The following is a 23,677-nucleotide window of genomic DNA, read 5'->3' as shown; positions in this document are numbered from 1 at the left end:
CATTGTCACTGTAGATCCGTTCCGGAATGCCAAATCTAGGAATGATTTCCTTGACAAGTACTTTTGCCACCGTAGCTGCATCTGGATTTTTGGTTGGAAAGGCTTCCACCCACCTGGAAAACATATCTACAATGACAAGACAATACTTCTTATTTTCACATTTGTTCAATTCTATGAAATCCATACAGATAGTGTGAAACGGATATGGTGGTGTAGGGAAACTCCCTTGCTTGGGCTTTAACACCCCCTGTGCATGATGTTTGTTACAAATCTGACACGTCAAACAAAATTTTTTTAGAGTAGTTTGTAAATCCGTACGTTGTGAACACCTGGTCCACCAGCTGTACCATCCCCCCTGTTGAGACATGGCACTGCCCATGGATCAACAAAGCTGCATATCTAAACAAATTAGATGGTTGTATCGGTTTCCCTTCTCTAGAGATGTACAGCCCCTTTTCGAGAAATGCTCCTCGTTTTAGCCATCGTTGTTTTTTAGCTTGCATAGTGAGTGTCTGCATTGTTTTTAACATTTCTAAATCTAAAATCTCAGAGGGTTGTAGTTCCTCATTTAAAAGAAATACTTCTGTGGCTGCTTGTTTTGCAGCTGTATCAGCTCTCGCATTAGCTTTTGAAATTCTATCTTGTTGCTTAGTGTGAGCTGTACATTTACAAATGGCTACTTTCTGAGGTAACTGAATAGATTCTAAAAGATCTAAAATAAACTGTGCATGATTGATAGGTTTGCCAGTAGATGTTATCATTCCCCGGTTTTTCCACTGTTGCATAAAAACATGTACAGTAGAAAAAGTGTACTGGCTGTCAGTAAAAACGTATACACATTTACCCTTTGCTAAGGTACATGCCCGTGTCAGGGCGATCAATTCTGCTGCCTGTGCAGATAAGTTGTGTGGTAAAGGTTTTGCTTCTATAATCTCAGTATCAGAAACTACTGCATATCCTACTAGGTTCTGTCCTGCAGGACTCCTTTTGCATGAGCCATCCACGTAGTATGTCACCTCGGCATCATCCAAGGGGACATCCGTGAGATCTTTTCTAGGTAGTGTCTTTTGCTCAATTACCTGCAGGCAGCGGTGTGGTGTGCCGTCTGCAGGGATCGGGAGCAGAGTAGAAGGGTTTAAAGTCGTGCATCGTTCAATTGTCATGTGAGGTTGGCTCAACAATATAGTCATACAGGAAAGATGCCTAGCAGGGGAAAGATATGCCACCTTTTCTTGTAGTAAAATAATTGCGACTGCATGAGGTACTCTCAAAGTGAGAGGGTGGAATAAGACTACTGAAGCCGAAGCCTGTACTGCCATTGCAGCTGCAACTACTGCTTGTACACAGTGGGGTAAGGATCATGCCACTGGGTCCAGTTGTGATGAATAGTAAGCAACGGGGCGTTGCTTATCCCCATGTTGTTGTGTCAGTACTGATGTCATGTAACCCTGCTTACAATTTACAGTTTGGAAAAAACGTTTATGGTAGTTTGGTAATCCCAGATCTAATGAGGACGCTATTAACTGCTTCAGTTTGCAAAAAGCAGATTCTGCCTCTGGTGTCCATTGTAACAAATCCTGTGCTGCCATAGGCTTCTTATATATAAGGTCATTCAGCGGTGCAGATTCCAAAGCATAGTTTCGAATCCAGCTCCGGCAAAAATTAGATGAACCCAGGAAGGACATCATTTCCTTCTTGGTAGTGGGTTTTGGTGCTTGCAAAATCGCTACCTTTCTGATGGGGGATTCCCTCAGTGGCTTTCCCGATATCTTCCGGAGTCCAAGGTCTATACACTAAAATAGTTGGATCCTGATTGTCTTGACCTGCCTGAGGGTTGGGTACTTCTATAAGTGGACATATTTCTTCTTCTTCACTTATAGATCGTGAATTTTTAACCATTTGCCATAACTTGATGCCTTCATCTGAGTTACCTGCCTTTGTTCGAGACCTGGTCTTGATGGGATCTCTAATTTTAAATGGTTTTATTTTCATAATGCCTCTGTTTTCAGTGACCACAGGATATCGTGGGGGTGGACTAACTTGTTCACTTGCTTCATATTCCGGTAAGGGAGGTGGAGGTGCTGATGCTATTACTAAGTTATTACCCTCCTTATCTAAAAACATTGCTTTTGAATTTTTGTTCTTTTGTTCCCTACGGTTTACTTCCTCAATCCACCTGTGTGCCTGAGGAATTCCTAATTTACGTTGCTTTTTTACCCGACCTTTAGAATCAGTTTTGAGCTGTTTGACAAGTTTGATAAGTGAGAATTTTTCTAATTTTCCGTCGAATTCGTACTTATTAACCCATTTCGAATAATATTTAATATTGTCGGTGCGCTGTGACTACATGTATTTTGAGTCTTCTGTTAACGGCAGGTTTCGGGGTCTTTTTGTGCAATTATTACCCATTTTGTTCTACCCTTTTATCGTTACGTAACTTTTCTTATTTTTAACATGGTACCACGGATTTTGTTATAGTCTCTTCAGAATGACTGCCTACTTATTCTGTTTCTCCTGATATATGACAAGACAGTAATCTTTTTTGTCCCTGACTTGTAAAAAAAATACAGTCTAACAAAATCAATACATATCTAGTCCCTGATCTAAAACAGAAAACAGAAAAAGTAGATTCACCTTACCTGAGCCCACATGATTGATCACCAATTCGCGGAGACCCGTCCTTCAGTCGCAGATCAGAAAGTGGCTGGCCTCTTTTGAACGACAATTCAGTCGGATGGCTTTTCAGATAAGAAGAACCAATTTGGTTTCTTCCCCATACGGTTTCAACCACCTGGCCCATCTGATCTGAGGTGAAGAGAGGGTTCCGGTCTGAAGGAACAATCTGTCAAAGGAAAAACCGTCAAAGACCAATTCACGTTAGGTTCAAGCAAGGCACCCTTTATTACTTGCAGCAAGGAGACAAAGCCTGTAGGCACAGGATTTGTCTGAATCATTAATGATTAGTATGTTATACTTATACAGTTCTCTTCCTGTCACACAGAAAATGTTACCATTCTATTGCTGAAGTAGCTAGACACAGCTTTCTGTATGTTCTACAGAAAATGTTGCTAGGCTTATTGCTGACCAAGTTAAATTATCTGCTGTTCTGCAAAACATTTTGTGAAAAACAACCTGGCCTTGGGTTTATGTCAGTCCATTTCAACTTTTCAATTCTTCTATTGTACTGTTCTAATACATGTGTTACATTTTACCTAGATTCAAGGTACATTTCTAGCTTTAGTACAAGTAATGCTGACTACGGTTTAAACTTTCAAGCATTTATTGTTTTCTCTATCAATAGCTTCTAGCAGCTGTATGTTTTTTCATGGCATAAGCAGAAATTAATATCCCTTTGTTAAGTTTCATGACATTAGCAGAAATGAATTACTTCTTGTTATTTTCATGACATTAGCAGAAATGAAATACTTATTATTATTTTCATGACATTAGGAGAAATAGAATGCTTCTTGTTAAGTTTCTAATAGCTGTGCAGATTCACGCAGTGTGAACAGAATAAATGTATTAACCCTTTTAAATCTCGAATGCACTAAACATGCATATTACTATTACATATTTTTCTAACACACACACACATATATATATATATATATATATATATATATATATATATATAAAATATTACTTAAATGTGTGTATGTATTTATGTAGGAATACATATAGATTGGCAAACACAAATCAACAAACAATTTCATACATAGATGCACTCACACAATATAAAATGCATAAGGTTTTTAAAGAATGTAGTGTTACGTGCAGGCCAGAAATTATTTTCCAATGTGCTACTTTTGTAAGACAGTCATACATTTTAAAATTATGCCACTTATTTCCAGAATACTTAAGGTCACCACATACTAGGCAGAGTGGGGTGGGGGACAAGTCACCAAATGAATGATCTGTATGCAACTTCTTGCAGACTGAACTCTTCGAATCATTTTAGCACAAAATAGGAATGCTCTGCCTTACAGCTACATTTGCTGATATTAAGTTAGGAAAACACAGGTATCCTCTGAAAGGCATACTGTAGATTACACAGTTAAAGTAAAAAGCTTCTTGTTTAATGTGGAAGCCTGTAACATTCCAAAAAGCAACAGGTGATGGAGACCAGCTAAACGTGCTAAAAGACTGAAAAAACAAGTAGCAGCAACAAAGTCAAAGCACCAACCATCCACAGACAAAACAGGTTTATTATAATCCAAGCTTTTGAGTCAAAGCTCTTTTTCAAGAATAAACAATTCATAAAACCACACAATAAATATCCAACACCAGCCAGTCAAAGAACATATCCAATTACCTCTTAAGAACATCATTAGAAAACAATGCTCCATTGCATAGGATCATAAAACAAAAACAATATACAGAACTATATAAAGAATATACAGAAATATATAAAAAATATAAAAATATATAAATATACATAAACACTTAACTAACATATGACTGCTTCAACTTAAGATAGGTTTTATACTATTCACTTTATTCAAGCCTGGGAATACATCCACCCTAAAGAAGTTTATCCATTTATATTCAGCTCTCTCTGTCAAGTTAACTATATCTCCTCCCCTCTTGTTCTTAAACACCCTTTGTAAAATCCTAAACTTAAATATAGTCATTACCCTCTTCTATAATATGTTTACTTAGTGCATTGGTCTCAACTCTCCTACATATCTCTGACAGGTGTGATGCTATTCTCTCTTTAAACTTGCAATTTGTTTTGCCTATGTGAAAACATGGTCACTTTTCACAATTAGCTAGTAAACTATATTTTCTTTATAAAAATAGCTCTATTGTTCAGGAGTAATAGCTGCTTGCATTAAATAATCATATAATTCAGTCTTAATCCTATAAATCATTTTTTAGATGTGAAGATATCTAATATAGATGCCAATTTTCACACTTCTATATATAGAAAGGAGGTACAGACAACTAGATACTTTCACAACTCGAATATGTGCCCAAAACATGTCTATAAGGGTGTGGTGAAGAGCCAATTTTAAGAGCTAATAGACTCAACACCACAGAAGAAGGTTTTCTGGAAGAAATTGATACCATGACACATTATTTTGGAGGAATGTGTTAGCCAGTAATGCTAAACTTGCTAACTCTGCATGTGAGAATATAGGTAAACCTTATTTATACAGGAACAGTAACACAGTCTCTAGCACTAATGTAATGCAGACTATTGACACATGGAGATTAGGTTATGTTATGAAATATAACACATTCACAGCACATTCAAGCTACAATTAAGATAAATTGGGCTATTCTGAACTTTGATAATAGTGTCAAGAAAATAGTGGGAACTAAACCCTATTTTATTTTTAAAAAGGAAAGGAATTTGAAACAGCTTCTCTGTTATAAAGACTTTAAAACACAAAATTAAGGACTTCAGGTAGCTACTAGAATACAGTCCCTTGTTATAATTGTGTTTATTGTAACTATATTAATATGGAGGTAGATTTCATACACCCTATTACACAGGCGAAATTTATGTTTAAAACATTTGGTTCATGTAACAGTGAAAATATAGTTTACTTAGCTAACTGTGAAAAGTGGCCATGTTTTTACATAGGCAAAACAAATTGCAAGTTTAAAGAGAGAGTAGCATCACACCTGTCAGAGATATGTAGAGGATTTGAAACCAATGCACTAAGTAAACATATTATAGAAGAGGGTAATGACTGTTTTTAAGTTTAGGATTTTACAAAGGGTGTTTAAGAACAAGAGGGGAGGAGATATAGTTAACTTGACATAAAGAGCTGAATATAAATGGATAAACTTCTTTAGGGAAGATGTATTCCCAGGCTTGAATAAAGTGAATAGTATAAAACCTACTTTAAAGTTGAAGCAGTCATATGTTAATTGTTTATGTATATTTATATATTTTTTATATATTTCTGTGTATTTTTTATATACTTCTGTATATTGTTTTTGTTTTTATGATCCTTTGCAATGGAACATTGTTTTCTAATGATGTTCTTAATGAGGTAATTGGATATGTTCTTTGACTGGCTGGTGTTGGATATTTATTGTGTGGTTTGAAGTGTTTTTATTCTTGAAAAACATCTTTTGACTCAAAAGTTTTGATTATAATAAACCTGTTTTGTCTGTGGATGGTCATGCTTTGACTTACTTTGTTGAAGCCTGTAGCATAATATACATTTGTTATTAATAACAATGCATTGCTAGGTAAACTTTACCTTACTCCCAACCAGACAATTTGTAGACAGCAAATGTATGAGATCATAGGAAGTCATTGCATTCTGCAGCATTTGGTTGTATAAAACAAGCTTAAGAAGAAATAATATGAAATTAAAAAAAGAAACGAAGAATGCAAAGAGATCATCAGTGGTACCCCTTTGCATTTACTGTATCAATGCCTATTGTGCTGTTTATTTATTGATGGTATCAATTCTGTCATATCTGATTGAAAAAAAATAATTGCTTCACACAGCTATGCACACAGATATATGACAAGTAAACAACTATGCATCCTTTTCTTGTTCTTTCTATAGCTGATGAGGAGTTTGAAGAGGAGATTGCTTAAAAGCACAGTCTCAAATTAGGCTAACCTGGCTCATAGAGGGTGTTTATGAATATGGAAAAATTGTTAAAGGTTATGACATCATTATGGAGGATTAAGCAATGCATTTTGTGTTGTATTCTTTAGCAAATAAAATAGCGTCTCTCTTTATTTAAAGTCATTCAGATATGTATAGTAATCAGAGTAGAACTGCAGAAATACTGCAATACCAATAAAAAACCTTTTCAGCACTGTAAATACTGTTACTATTGTACAGAATTATTAGTCAATGTCAACTGTAGTAACATATCCTGTAGTATATCTGTTTACTACACATAGGCACTGTCAATAAAATATAAATTGCTGTAACACCAAATTATGAATACATTTATTGTTTCCATTTTGTGTCTCTCTTTCCTTCCCCTTCTCTTTCTTATTTTAATTATATAATGTTTTCCATTTATTGTTTTCTTTCTCCTTTCTATGTTTTCTTTTACACAGGTCCAGGGATCCTGGGAACAGCTCAATCAAATCCCTCCCAAGGAACAAAGCTAGTTTATCACCCTTTACTTGCCCACAGACATCCTTATAGGGCTGGACAGTAGCTGTAGGCACTCTGATGCATGACAGCCTGAAAAGCCACAAAAATATGATCTTAATGATCTGCCAAGGGCGTGCTTGAATGGGAAATGCAGAGGCACCTTCAGGCCATGTAGGACCTCCTTCAGGAGGTGCAAGACTAGCTGTCCTGATTGGCCCTGACCACTGAGCCACTGGAGGCCTCCACACCCATGTTATTGGGGTCTTCCACTGCAGGTCCATTAGGTAGTGAAAACACTTGCGGTCCCCTGGATCAGGGAGTGAACTGCTCTGTTGTCTTCTCAACTCCCTCCTTCTTAATCCTCTGTCCTACAACCTCTTTCCCACTACCTTCTCCAACTTCCCTCAAATATACAAAAACATTTGAAAAATAGGGGAGTTTATCCCTGACAAAAACATAGGATTCCTCCCCTCCCACCTCAGTACACACATCTTCCTTTTCTGTGCCCCTTGTGTTATGTTTCTTTCTCTCCAATTTCCATCATCATATCTAACCCTTTCACATCTCACAAACAAGTAATTAGAATGTTCACAAAAAGGCATCTCTATATAACCGCTTTATTTTTTTTTAAATACTTTCCAGGTAGCTGTGCTGAGAGGCACTTCCCTAAACTAACAGCCAATTGGTTTATACTGGCTTATGCAGCCATGCACTCATCCACAACTTATAAAAATAGCCAAAAATGTTAAGTCTTTACACATTAATGGATAAATTCACACACAGTTAAACCACTTTTCCATTTTTAAGAACTTATAAAAGGTGGGAGTTCCTTCACAAAGGCTTTTTCTTTGAAGTACTCATTAAAATTAGCTGGACTTCAATGTATTTGCATATACAGCTTTACAGAACTATGAACATTGGGACTATGAATACCTCCCTTAAAGTAATATTTACAAAATTGGCCATGATTTTGGGCCTTTGTCGCCAACAATTATTTTTTTACTTTGACCCTGATTTTTTAAAAAAGAAATTGAGAGCAATGAAATATGCATATACCTAAATATTGTTGAAATAACCTAAACCCCATTTTTTATCTCATAAATAAAATATGCATCAAGACGATAATCAGATTTATTATGCCATACCCCACCTAGTAATCCCACATCTCCAAGGACAGAAACGTTGTTTAGCATAGTATCATTTGACTGCTAGCACTTCACTTGAAGGAAGCTGCTTTATTTGAAAAAAGAGTATACCCACCCCTGCTCTAAATCCATATATCTAGGTCACAAAGTCTTGCAACATTATATTGATTTGAAAAAGCATGACTGAACAGCTGAACAGTTTTTATTTCTTCATTTCTGACTTCTACTACAATTTTTGTTATACTTCCAAACTGCCATTGCATGTTTGCAACAGTATAAACATTTTTGCTTTTTTAGTTTCACCACCTTTGTTTGATAAGCTTTATGACATTTATGACATTTATCACCTTAATCAGTATTGGAAGTGAAAAGGAGGTTTAATGATTTTAAAGGGGGGGTCTGGGGGTACCATGCATGGGTGAGGACAGGTGGTATGAACTGAGTATATAGACTATGATAAGGGAAAAATTGGGTCTGCAGTTCAAAAATAAATATACAGGGATAATGGAAGGGTAATTCAAAAAGAAGAGGAAATGGTGTCTAAAAGAGGAGGTAAACAGACAGAAATATGGGTGAGTATAACGTGATACACCTGAGACGTAAGCTGAGTGGAGTTCAGCATCAGGAGTGGTGCTTGGTGGTTTTGTTGATGAATGAGGAGAGGTTCAGAAAAGGTATGAGAGAATGTGCACAATGGTTTTCATCTTGCCCAATTCTCTAAGTGACCACTGCCCAATTCTCTCTCTTTTTTTTTTTATTTTTGGTAATTTAAGACTGCAAAAACCCCAGCCCAAATTGTGGATAGACAGTCATTCCCAGAGCATAAATTTCCCATCCTTAAACAATATCAACATTTTAGCTCAGTCTCCTATATACCTTATTAATGAGCATACTATAGCTTAATCTTTCTTCATAAACACTCTGTCTACTCTTCAGGACACACTTTTCCCTTGTGTATATAGAAGACTTAGAGGACAAGTCTACCCTTGGATGTCAAAAAAATAAGAATCTCACAAAGGAAATAGATAATGCCTGGTGTACATGGAAACAAAATCATAACAATAGAAGTCTGCTTCAAAGTTACCTTAACTTAAGAAAACAAACTAGTATGACCACTGATTCTGCCAAATCCCTTTAATTGTGTAATAAACAATTATCCACTGTAGGTAATTTTGGAAAGAACTTAAGCAGTTGATTGGTCACATCTCTAACAACTCACATCCCCATAGTATGGATACAGATCCAATAACAATATCTCTGCAGACAACTATAAATTCTTCTCCTTTTTCTCCATCTTAGATATCACAAACTCATTCTGTCCATCTAATAATTTTCAAAACATCCCTTAATAACCATCCTCAGTCTTTACTCTAACCTCTTGTCAAATTTACATCCACTTTCCATTTTAGGGAAATTTCTATAAAAGACACAAAGAGCCTAGCAAAAAAAAACTTAATCAGTCCTCTGATAAGCATTCAAAACCGCACCCTATTTTTTAATTTGGAAAGCTGCTAACACTATAGCTAAACCTCTTACTTATATCTACAACTTGTCCCTTACACTGGTATAGTCCTTCCAGCTTACAAAAAAATCCAAAATTATCCCCCTCCCCAAAGTATCTTCACACAAAACCCATAAATTTAGGAAGCCTATCTCTGCAAACAACTATTCAAGCACATAAATAGCCAATGGTCTTCTATATGAGAAAAAGCATGGATTCAGAAATGTTTTCAGCACCATAACAATGCTACTCTATATATACACCATGCCTCCAACAATGTATACATCAATGAGGGTCTTATTACCACTAGAATTTTTGTAGATATGATTACAGCACTCAAAATGCTTAACCATGACCTACTGCTTTTCAAACTTGCTAAGCTTAACTTTGGCCAAAACACCATTAAGTGGTTACAAAGTTATCTGGAGAAAAGAGCTTTTCAGATGCATTCTAATAACCATCTATCCACTACTGGCACACTTAAGATGGGGGTTGCCCAAGGCTCAGTCCTAGGCTCCCTTGTCTTCTCATAATTCATCCATGACCTTCTTGATAACTGTTTCTTCATTAGACATTATTTTGTATGCTGAAGATATTCTCCTACTGCAAGCTAATAAATGTCCCAAGAGTCTGCAATCCCACCTACAATATTTATTCTCTGATCTCTACCATTTGACATCAACTAATAAACTGTAGATAAACCATATAAAAACTGTTATGTTATTCTCATTCCCTCACAAATACCCTCTATTACCCACTCTTACAATATCCGATTACCAAAATAACATCATATCTACTATCACCAAAGTTAAATGCCTAGACTTACCCTTGACCCTTCTAGCTCCTTTTCTGACCACACTGATAATATTGTGAACAAAGTCCTTTGCCAATTGAAACTGTGCAACAAAATCTCCCATCTTCTTTACCAATTGAAACTATACAACAGAATCTCTCACCCTCTTTTCCCTATAGCTAGATTGCCATAGCTAAAAATATTTCTGCCTAAATTTGAATATGGTCCCCCACTCCTGACCTTCCATTCTTCATACAATACAACATGACTAATACTGGCCACTGTAAACAAAATCTTCAGATTTGCCCTTGTTGGTTAATTAAACCTCATCATTGCAATCTTCTACAGAAAGTAAACTGGCTCTCTGTAACTGAAAGATTCACCTATTTCTCAGTTCACTACTATATAAAACTTTGAATGAAGACTATTGTATCCTCCCCCTTGAAAAGACATCTCCTCATCAGAGAGAGACAAACTACTCCCTAAGACATTCCCAGCCAAATCATATTTCTCTGCATAGACCACCCTTTAAAACATTCATAAGTGAAAGGGCCTTCTCAAGACTTGGACATGATCTTTGGAACAACCTTCCACCTGATTTATGTGGTAAATGCACATTTGTAGATTTTAGGATAGCTCTTTTTAAACAATCCAGAATGAATATGTGTGCTCTTGCTTGATTGATTAAGGCTAACAATTCTGCCAGGGCAACTTCAACTCCAAGACTTTGTGTGACTTATATATACATGTTGACTTTACTACCTAAACACATGTTCATTTTCTTATTTTCTCATTAACATATGTAAAGTATTACTTACTGTATATCTGGAATAAGTATTTGTGTACATATTATACTCCATAATAGTACCACTGTATTTTCTCATTTGGTGTATTTCTCCACCTGGGCCCAGTTGTGGCAAAAAATGGTCTTCAGACTAGTCTACCAATCTGGTTATAAATTAAATAAATAAATGAATAAATAAGACAGGAAATGGGGGAGGGGGGTTAGAGATCTTATTAAGGAGGAGCTGGAATAGGTTGGGAAGCTGTGGTTGATGTTTGACACAATGGACAATGAGGAAGCTGAGTTTGATAATAATGGATGGAAAGGTTCAAGGACATTAGCTTAATCTCTTTGGAAATAGTTGGTGAGGAGGAGAAGGTCATTATAGCTCATAAGAAGATGTAGGCAGTAGCTAATCTTATCATTAGGCAGAGAAATGTGATGGTGGGCCGAGTTAAGGAATAAATCTATTTTTAGAGGAAGTGTCTTTTCTAGGTAGAGTCCATCTAATGGACATTCTAACTTGGCAAATTCATCTAACCCTAAACTGGACCACATTAGGGTGACTCTTGTAAATGGCAGGAGTCTTCTAAATTCTAGATGTCTTAATAATAAATTGTCTGACCTTGAGACACTACCACATCTAGAACATGTTCTTGTTTATACTGTTACAGAAACATGGCTTAAATGTAAAGAAAGCACTCCCTCTGTACCTGGGTTTTGCATATACCATGCCTTCAGATCTGCTGGAAACTTTGGTGGTGCCTCCATTTTCAGTGGTCACATTTCATCTAGACTGATTCCCAGACAACTTCAAATTGTGCTTCTAGAACTTCAGTTTTCCATGAATAAAACAAGTTTGCAACTTGCAGCATGCTATAGAACCCCCTCCATGTCACCTGATGATCATTTTAGATTATTGGAAATTTTAGAAGAAATTGCTATAAATAAAAACTCCATAATCCCAAGTGACTGCAGTTACCCCACCATAGACTGGAGCACCTATATCTCTAACAGAGTATACCCAGAGATTTTTGGATTTGATAAACAGGAATTCCCAGGATTAAACAGCTAGTAAATCCACTAGAAGCTAAACTATACTTGATTTGGTCATCACCAATATTGACTCTACCTGTTCCACTCCTCTAGTCTCTCCTTCATCTGTTAAGTCGGACCATAAACTTGTGACATTTATTATCAGAACCACCATCTACATATTTAAAGGCTTAAGGGGAAAACCTTGTATAATTATAAGATGAAATCTCTACATTTAACAATGACATCACCACTGTTAACAAAAATACAGCAGCCAACTTCATTAAGGAATTTTACAACCACTTAGACAAAGGCATTTATTTAGAAATCCCAACTAGAGCTAAAAATAATAAGACATTTAAAAACAGACCTTCTTTGGTGGTCACCCAACATAAATAAACTTCATAACAAGAGAAAAAACTCCTTAAATGGTAGAGTAAGCTAAAACTTCTCAGAATGTGGATAGTATAAAAATATTACCAAGAAACTGAAAAACACTATAAGGACCAGTACAGTAATTCATGAACAGATTAGCTTCTGCAGAAAAGGATAACTACAAGCCTTACTTTAGCTATGTTAGAAAACTAGGAAATAACACTCAACATTAGTCTGAACCTTTCCTTAACTGGGTCCCCACTTTGACCCTGGTGACACTGTAAATATACTAGCAAACAAGCTCATCAAAAACTTCTTCCCTAAAGTCTGTACAAAAACACCAGTCATCCCAAAATCCATTCCATCCCCTATCATTACTGACAAATATATTCTGAAGACCAAAAATACATCCTGCATGGATCCTCATAACATAACCTGATGCTTAATAAACCAAGTCAATCATGTTCTTACTAAACTTCTCCTTAAATTGTTTAACCTAAACTTACCCACAGGCCATGTTCTCAAATTCTGGCAGATGGCTGTGGTGATGCCCACCCACTAGGCTGGTTCTAACATGGGCCCCTGGGGCCCTGGATGTTACACACAAATCAGTCTTATGAATCTGATCTATAAAGCTAAGAAGTATATCATGACCAGTTTCATTAATTATGATAGGAATCTCATTAAGCTTGATGCACAACAATTTGGTTTCATCAAAGGGAACTCATGCCTGATAAATCTTACTAACTTCTTTGAGAAGGTTACACAAGGCATCAGCAGCAGACATGCTGTTCATACACCTTATTCTGATTTGGACAAAGCTGAAATTGTAAGGAAACTTCCTGCTGTAAAAGAGACTCTCCCTAGGATTCACGAAGAAAAATCTCTGTGCAGGAGCAGTGGGCGGAACATGGCCGCCGAGCGATCCAAGAACTTGCAGTTTTGACGTGCATGAGCATCCCTACACTGTTCCTGCAGGGAAACCTGTGCAGGATGCTAATTACCTCATTTGCTGGTGAAAACCATGCAAATGAGGTGAATTAGTGATCCAGGAAGCAGGCAGGTAACCATGCAGGAACAGTGTAAGGTGAAGAAATGTATTCAGCTACTAGCTAAATACATTTCTGCAAAAATGAAAATGGAGCCATGACAGCTCCAATAAAAGCATGTACCCTAATCTGTTGGCCGATCTCAGCCGGTTAAGCATAGGGCAGCGCCACGCAAATGGGATCGTGGGGAAAATAAGAAAATTAACGTGAAAATTAAATTTTAACGGAAACCTGCATTTTGCCATTATACTCAATGGCAAGTAGAATCAAAACAATGGCAGGGAACAGTGATTGCTAAGGGGGAAGGCCTTGTGTAGTGCAGTAACTACGGATTGAGGCAGTGGGGTATGTTAATGAGGGGGGGCTTATGCTGAATCACAAAATTCATCTAAGTGTCACACTGCATCTAACTGTGTAGGTGCTTTAACACCATTGTGTAGGCAGGAGGAGCAACTAACATGAAAAGGGGGTGTGTCATGCTTCCTGTAAACACATTGGAGCTCCGTTGCCCGGGTTTGTGCTTAGCTAAGCACAGCTAAGCGAGGGTGTGTGTCTGAGGCTGTATAGTCTTATTCCATGAACGGAGGACTGTGTTCATGCCTGGGGGGGGGGGGCATTTCTTGCTGTTTACACTAGCTACGGGGCTAAAACAGGAAGGATATATGAAAAAAAAGGAAATAGCAGAAAAAGGGAAATGCAGTACAAATCAGAAATATGGGATTCTGCAACCCACAATGGGCCATTGAAAGCTCTCAATAATACAGCTGGCATGTGGCTGCATAGCTGAAAATGGGAGGAGATGTAAAAAAAAATAAAGGGCAACAGAACAATAAAGGAGAAATGAAGTAGAAATCACTAATATGGGACTCTTGCAACTCACAATGGGCTATGCAAAGCACACAATAACACAGCTGGCAGGTGGCTGCATAGCTGAAAATGGGAGGAGATGTAAGTAAAAAATAATAAAAAAAAAGCGCAACAGCAGAATAAAGGCAATCATGTAAAAATTACGAAAACTCCAAAAAAGTGGAAGCGGACAGGTTCAGCAAAGCACGGGCTGTTTATTTAACGTAAATGTAAAATTTACCACTAATGTCTCTAACACTAACAGTGGCCAAAGCAAAGCCATGAGTAATATAGGTGGCAGCTGGAATGTATCATAGTCAGCCAATCATACAGGCAGCATCTGTAGCACAACAGTATAAAGTATGGAAACACCTTACATTCTGTTTTTTCCCACAAACTCTGCACCATTAGTGTATACATGCAGAGGAATTTTAACTGGAAAAATATTAGGGGCTGCCATTGCTTTGATCCATCAGTATATGCTAGAGGCTGACGGCGAAGAGGAGGATAATGCTGACAACGGACACAGACCAAGGAGGAGAAGAAGAGTGTTTAGACCCATGGTAACCTACCAGGGGCTACATGATCTGGAGATAGTAGAGCGCTACAGTGTGGACAGAGACATACTTCAGCAAATCACCAATCTGTGCCAGCCTCAACTCAGAGCTAGAACCAACAGAGGGGAACCCATCCCAGTGGATACTAAGCTATGTGTAGCCTTAAGAATTCTAGCTACAGGTACTTTCCAAAGACCTAATGGGGACATCATGGGGGTCTCACAGGCATATGCATCCAGGGTACTCCACCAGTTCCTGGATGCCATGTTACCACATGCCGGTGAGTACATTTACTTCCCCAACACCCGTGAGGAGGGGACCAGCAATATGCATCTCTTCCACCAAGTAGCAGAATACATGTCTCTTCCACCATGTAGCAGAATACCCAGAGGTACTGGGTGCAATAGACTGCACGCACATCCACATCAAAGCACCACCCGCTGAACAGGGTAGGGTCTACATAAATGGCAAGGGCATCACCTCTATCAACTGCCAGGTCATGTGCAATGCCCAGGGCGTTATCATGAATGTGTGTGCTGGCAGCCCTGGAAGCTATCACGACTCCCACATTTGGCATTCATCACAGCTGTACCAGGCATTTGCCATTAGGGACATCCTGTATGGCTGTCTGGTGGGGGATGCTGGCTATGCACTGGTGCCGTGTATGATGACACCCATTAGAAATGTACACACACCCACTCAAGAATACCATAATGAGGCACACTCACAAACCAGGATCATTATAGAGCATGTGCTTGGGATGCTCAAGCCATAGTTCTGCTGCCTTGACATATCCGGTGGAGCCTTGGAGTACACTCCAGTCACATGTGCATGCATGTTCATAGTATATGCCATGCTACACAATATGATCCTGCAGAAACAGCTGCAGCAGGAACAGCACGGAGAAGGGCCACACAGCCCACCACCATTGCCAAGGTCCCCACAGGCACAAAGGGACTCACAGGAGGAGACCCCTGAGCCTGCTACTGTAGGCAGGCTGAGGCGTGCCCAGTATGCCATGGCCTTGGCAAAGAGGCAACGCACAGCACACACACTGACACTGTAGGGACCCCAAGGACTAAAACCTCTCTCTGACTCACACACAGTAAAATGGATGAGACACACATCACATTACCTGTAACTTACCATGTATAGGCAATGTACTGTGTGCATTCAACATAGGTGGCCCTCAAGCACCATCCTCACAACTGCTGCAGGCACAAGGTAAGTCAGTCTTCTTAACAATAAATGAATGGAGTAGTATGTTTTGCTAGCATATTCATGGTAATGCTGCATGCATGCAAGGGAATGGGGTGGCCTACTGGGATAGCAGCACACAACTAATAGCTATGTGGGACACCAGGAAATATCTGGCCAAAACTGGCCTCCACACACTAAGCAGTAGTACCCAAGGAGGCAAATCCCACAGCAGTATATGTTTGGGCACAACTAACTGGGGGTCATAGGTCACAGTAATGGATGTCAGGGTGGGGATCCCATAACCACCCCTCACACCAATACAGCAAGTCAGCTGTAGATAACCACAGAGAAATGTTTGGTAAAGGCACACAAATGGCGTCAATGTTGAATTAACCCCCTACAGACTCACACAGTGATAGCACAGCAGGACCCGCAGTTGCAGTCAGGCTATGAAGGGTGAGAAGTCTGAAATTCAAATGTATGCCAGTACAATCTGACCTAGGCTCTCTACTGATATGCCTCTAGTCTCCAAGACAGGGCACAATCGTATGGCAAATGGAACCAAAATGTAAAACAAATATCAGCACAGTCTGTGCAAATGTGTAGAGTTGACAGGTGTGCCCCCCATATACCCACACAAATGCAGTAACATGTATGTTTGCAGGGAAATAACAGCATAGCACACATTGGCAGGCCTGTACCAATGCACATGAAAGCAGGTTGCCCATCCACAATATGCAGGAGTCAATGAGCTATGTTTATGTGTGGTTAATACTGTCTAGATCTGGCCAGCATGTTCTCCTGGCAGTTGCCTTGTAGTGCCCTAGGTACAGTGCTGCCTTTGACAGGGCCATGTGCAGATAACTGCAGTGCCAACTGTTATGCATGTCAGTGACACCCACTGCTCTGCCACTGACATACCTGGAAGTCACAATGCTATGTGGAATATGCTACACATATTACTGACATCTTGAAGGATGTGTAGCAGAGGTGCCAAGGCTTTTGTGAATATAAATGTTGCGTGGTACTATTGCCAGTGGTCATTCTCAATAATCCTTTTTTCTTATGTTTGCTTTTACATATAATGGACATGCCCGCACAGATGAATGCACTCTGTACCCACATCCATAACTCCCAACCTCTGACAGCAAGATGTCTGGACAAGGGCAGAAATAAAAGTGGAACAAAGGCACAATGATAGGCATGTGTTGTGAATATCACCCTTATATACTGAGAAAGTTGGTATTGTGAGGAGTTTTCAGTAGCGGGAATTGTCTGAAGGCTATGTATTCTGAAACAGTAATGTCTGTATTATTTTTTAACATCACACTTCAGTTATATGTAACTAACTTGCCATAAAAACACAAGTTTATGTAGAAAGGATGAAACCTCTAGCCAAACACATGGACAACCTGCCAAAAAATGTATAGGTCAGAGGTATGCACACACAAGGATATGATATTTCAGGTTAGAAAGATGCCACATAAGCAGGAGATCCCCAGCCAGTATATCACCAGATTGCTGGACTGTTTACACAACCATGTGTCATTACTAAACTGGTTGTAGCCACACCTCATAAATGGTGTTGTTGGGCAAGAATGTACATAGCTGCCCTCATAATATTGGTCTATGCATCACACAACTAGTATCTCTCTGGAAAAGCACTGTGATGATCTGAGGATGTCTGGCACTAGGTAATACCACAACACATTGCAGTTTCAGACTACAGATATGTCAGAAAATGTCTTCTAAACAAAACATGTACCCTAAGGAAAGTCCTGTGTACTCCTGAGAGGTATGGCTGTAGCACACAAAACCCTGGACTGGAGTACACCTATCTCTGGAATGGAGTCCCACTCTAACTGTAGAAGGTCACACTGGGCATGTTCCTACACTTAGAGAATCACAGGACATGTTGGAACCCGCATTGGAATATATAATTGTATTGTGTATATATGTCTGTGCATACAGACAGCTATGTACACCTCAACTGCCCCCCCCCCCACACACACACACCAGATAGGATTACCCTCAGCTAGCTGTAGGTGACCCATATGTGATATATCTGCTTCTGTTGCATGAGTTACACACACACATATATATATATATGGGCAACAGATAACAACATATATCAAGCATACACACACATAGATGTGGGGAACTGAGAGACAGACAGTGATCCAGAGAGAGACACAGTTGGACACAGACAGAATGAGTCACACACACTGATAACCTGAATGGCATACAGTGATGTCCTGCTGTGGACAGTGGCATACAAGTTGTAAATGGTTGGACATGCCAGGATAAAAGGTGAGCCCCAGTGTGTAACAGTACTGAGGTTGGGTTTATAATATCACATCGCCTGCCTCTGCGTGTTTGTGTGTGTCCATAGGTCTAAGTATTAGGAGACTCTTCCCACTCAGTACACTTCACATTGCCCTACTTCACAAGATCTGCTGTTTTCATTCACCTTAGAAGTACCATTGGACACTGATCACCCCAATAAGCTCTGTAGTGCATGCAAAAACTGAGTAACACTATAGTACAACTAAATAGATAGGTAGGGGTTCTACTCTTAGATCTGCCAAATGTGTGTGTGAGTGTATAAGTGTGTATGTTTGCAAGAAAAAGTATTTTGATAAGTTTCCCACCCACTGCCCTACTTTATCAGTCCTGCTGATGTCATTCCCCGTATCAGCACCTTTGGCCATTTGTCAGACCAGTAAGCTCTGTAGCATGCGCGATAACTGTGTAGCACTATAGTACAAATAACTAGATAGACAGGGGTTCTGCTCTCAGATCTGACAAATGTGCATGTGGGTGTATAAGTGTGCATGATTGTAGGAAGAAATATTTTGATAAGCTACCCACCCACTAGCCTACTTTATCAGTCATGCTGATGTCACTCTCCTTATAGGTTCATAGGTGTGTACTAGGCTAATGGCCCTGGAGCCTTTACAAGCCTAGCCCATAGAAGTACCCTGTCATTGTGCCACCTGATGTTAGTTCCCAGTGCCTCCATCAAGCAGAGCCACTGGGGTGATCCCTGGGGTGAACTTTCTAGTACCCATCCATTTATCAAGATTTCACTGGAACAGGGTCATCTAGGTGCTTTGCTTGACATGTATGGGAAGTCTATTCCAGGGCATGTGCAGTCTCTGGGTGAAGAACCTGTCCCTCCAGCATGTTGTGTTGGTTGTGGTAATGAGGTTGAGGCCCTGCAGTGTGTGGTGCAGAGAGATTGTGATGTCTTTAGATGTAGCATTTCTAAAAGAGCTGGGTCAGACATGGCTTTGCTAGTCAAGCAGAGATCACCTCTAAGTAGGTGATATGACACACAGAATAGCTGGAGTCCTTTGAGTCTGTCTATATAGGACATGTGTTTAATGCCTAGGATCCTCTTTACGAGGTACTTCTGTGGCCTCTCCAGCTTTTGCAGGTGTCAAGTGAGGTACATGACAAATGTACCATTATACTCGATGATTGGTCTAATGAGGGAAGAGTAGACAGAGACAATGACCTCTTTCTTCCTGGATGCAAAACACTTGGTAATGAGATGTGCCATATAGAAGGATTTCCAGACCACGTGGCAATGTGGTGGTTAAAGTAGAGGTTGCTGCCAACCTGTGTCCCCAGATCTCTTATTATGCCTACAGTGTTCAGTGGGCTCCCATCAATGTGGTACTGAGTGGGAACTGAGTTTTTACCAAAGGGGCTGATGATGCATTTTGTGGTGTTAAGCTTCGGCCATTGTTTCCACACCAGTCAGAGGTCTCAGCGAGGCCTTTCTGTAGGATGTCTGCATCACTTGTGGAGTTAATAATGGCTCCCAGCTTGCAGTTTTCTGTGCACTTGGTCAGCCAGAGTTTCTTTGTGTTGGCCTGGACTCCTGAAAAGTAGATGCTGAACAAGAAAGTACCCAGGAGTGATCTCTGGGGACTCTACTTGTGACTGGTTGGCAGTCTGGCTTGGAGATCACTACTTTCACACTGTGTGTTCTATCTGTGAGCCATTTTCAATCCCTCCCAGTAATATAGGGGTTGATGCCTAGTTTGGTGGGTTCATCAATAATTCCTGACTGAGGAATGGTATCAAGAGCCTTTCCCAGATTAATGTAGGCTGTATGCAGTGTCTTACTGTCATACACAGCCCTGGTGACTGACACAAAGAAGTCAACCAGGTTGAGCAGGTATGATCTTCATTTCACAAAGCCAAACTATCTGGGGTCCAGAGGTAGGAGATTACCTATATGTTTGTCAATCAGGTCCCTGATGATGTGTTCCATAGCTGTATGTATCAGACTCATCAGGCTAATGGACTGATAATTCCGAGGGTCTGTAGTTGCCCCTTCTTTATGGAGAGGGATGACTGTAGCAGTGCACCATTTGGGAGGGACAAAGCCTGAGGTGAGGCTGTGATTAAACAGGGCACACAGCTGTGGTGCCAGGTATCTTTGTAGTTAATGTAGAACACAGCAAGGGATAACTTGGGTTCCCATGGAACTTGTATTCTTGCCTGTGGACAATGCAGGTGTAACCTGGGAAGCAGTAATCCTGGGTGCCTGGCATTCTTCTGGAATTCTGATTGTTCCGCTATGAGAAGAGAGGGGTAAATCTGGCACTAAATGGCAAGAATGCTGGCAATATCTGTTAGCTCAGTATAGGAGGTAACATTGTACAGTAACTCAGAGCACTTTTGGGTATTGGCATGGAGGTTCTTGATATAACTATCAAATGATTTGTAATTGTTGTCGATGTCTGCTGCAATTCTGCCATCATAGGCAGCTTTAGATGATTTCATGAGGGATCTCAAGTTGTCGTTGAGGCTAATAAGGGAGTTTTACCACTCCTGTGACTCCACCTTTTTTTGCAACAGTTTCTTCCTTTTATTGTACAGGTTATTAATGACAGGGGAACAAGCTGCAAGGAAATATGAATAACAACCAGAACTGAGAAAAACACACTTTATAATAGCAAAGCGTTCGGATAAAATCCTTCCTCAATACTAATACTAGTATTGAGGAAGGATTTTATCCGAAAGCTTTGCTATTATAAAGTGTGTTTTTCTCAGTTCTGGTTGTTATTAGTGACAGGGGACCACCAGATTGGCCTCCAGTGTTTAAAGGAGAGTGTCATGGTTCTGTTGGGTATGGATAGTTCCATGCATTGATGTACATGTTTGTACAGTGCATTTGTGTATGATTTGGCAGTCATGCAGGTATTTTCCATTGGCATGGGTGCTGTGAAGTTAGCCACCGCTCTTCTTATGAGTCCAAAGTCAGCTTTGGAAAAGCTTTTTAAGGTGGTTACCTTTGTGGGGGAGGGTGAGATGTGGATTTCCATGGTGATTACTCTATGTTGGATCTGACCAGGTAGCGTCTGACTACTGTTGTCAAGCAACGGTCCCATATGTTAGTAATCAACACAGGTCAAGGATGTTGCTTCCTCTACTGGGTGTCAGAATGATCTGGTTTAGGGCATTGGAACTGATGAATTCTAGGAAGCACTGGGCCAGTGTATTGGTGCTTGAGTATCTTTCCCAGTTGATGGAGGGATAGTTGAACTCTCCTAGTATGAGAGTGTTGGGTTGGACCTTGATAGATTCCAGGGTGTTAAGGAATGTGGATTGAGAGTCTAGGGACATGGATGTGGACCTATAGCAGGCTATGACCTGGATTTCACTATTACCCAATGTCAGTTGTACCTGAAGTATCTCAGATGCATTATGCTGGGATACTACACTGGATGTGTGCTTATCCATTAAAACATGGTGACACCACTGCCTTTGGAGCTGTGGTCCATGTTTTGGGGCTGACAGGTGTGAAATGAGTTATAGGCTGGTAGTGCAGGGATGCTGTCTGCTGCTGTAAACCAGGTCTCCATTACAGCACAAATGTCAATGTTCACCATTTTGAGGAGTGCTTCGAGTGGCTGCATCTCGAGATGTAGATGTCTAGTGTTGAGTAGCATGACCCTCAGATTGCATATATGTATAGCTGTTACAGTGGTAATTTGATTTGGAACACCACATAAAAAGGCACTATAGGGGTGGCAAGGCACTTAGCCAGTTGCTGGAAACCCAGGGGTGACAGATGCAGGCCATCTCTGGCAAGCCATCACAGTCTGTCAATCATGTCATCCCAAACAGACAGATACTGGATCCCATGAGACTGACACCAGACACTTAAGCCAATTGTTGAAGTCAATCATTTGTTGTTTGTACTGTGGAATCATTCTGGGTGACAGTGGTATACTGCCCAGGGCTACTGTCATACCTGCCTGTTCCACATAATCTGAGAGCTCCACCATATCTCTTTTCATATAGTCCATGGAAGTGCATCTCAGGTCATTCACACACGCACATGGACAATGACAGAGTGATACTTGCAGTTGTTGTGGAGTGACCTGACTGGGTCTGTTTTGTGTTGGATTCTGACACCTAATAGACAGCTGACTGTTACCTCCTACATGTTCAACCTAGTGAGTGGGACATCTGTGTGCCTCAGTATTGATTCATCTATGATTACTGTATCAGGCAAGGTGGTTAGCCTTTGGAGCTTAGGTTGAGAGACACACTGTGTAGGTGAAATATGTGTCCTGTGGTTTGTGCTGTGTTGTGGTAGTCGAATGGGTGTCTGTCTTGGGGTCTCCGATGTTTGGGTAAATGTCTATTGACTGCCTCTGTGAAGGTGGGTGTGTGGTTATTGTTTGTATGTCAGAGCTGTGATAGTGGATGTTCTGGAGGGGTATGTGCTCCATATGCTGTGTTGCAGGTGTTGACCCTTCTCCTCTTGACCAGCTAGTCCAGTCTTCGCTGCAGAGTGCATATCTTCCAATTCAGTGATATAGGGGTATCTCTCACAAGTCTGAGTGTTGGGAGTTTAGAGGAAAGAGTTGTCTGTGTACATGAGGCAGTTACAACAGTGCCTTAGAATGCCCAAGTGCACCAGGTTAAACTGCACCTTAATCATGCCAGGAGGGGTGGTCAAAACTACTAAGTACTGGAGCTAATTCCATGAGGAATGACTGCTTCTGATGGTTCTCAGGTGTGCTAGAATAATTGATAAAAAAAATGTCGAAGTGCAAAGCTATTAGGCTATTTGAAGTGCAGGAGAGAAAGAACTAGCAAGATCTAAGGGAAAAACTTAAGCAGACTTTCTGGCACCTGTAACAGTTTACATCAGCTGTGCAGTTATCAGCACCTTTGGCCAGTTGTCAGCCAAGTAAATTCTGTAGTGCAGGCAATAACTGTGTAACACGATAGTACAAATAACTAGATAGGCAGGGGTTCTAATCCCAATATTGGCAAGT

The sequence above is a fragment of the Protopterus annectens genome, chromosome 7.part1 (assembly GCF_019279795.1).
Source record: "Protopterus annectens isolate FY-2018-M chromosome 7.part1, PAN1.0, whole genome shotgun sequence".
In the NCBI taxonomy this organism is placed as follows: Eukaryota; Metazoa; Chordata; order Ceratodontiformes; family Protopteridae; genus Protopterus; species Protopterus annectens.
This window is presented reverse-complemented; position numbering follows the sequence as displayed.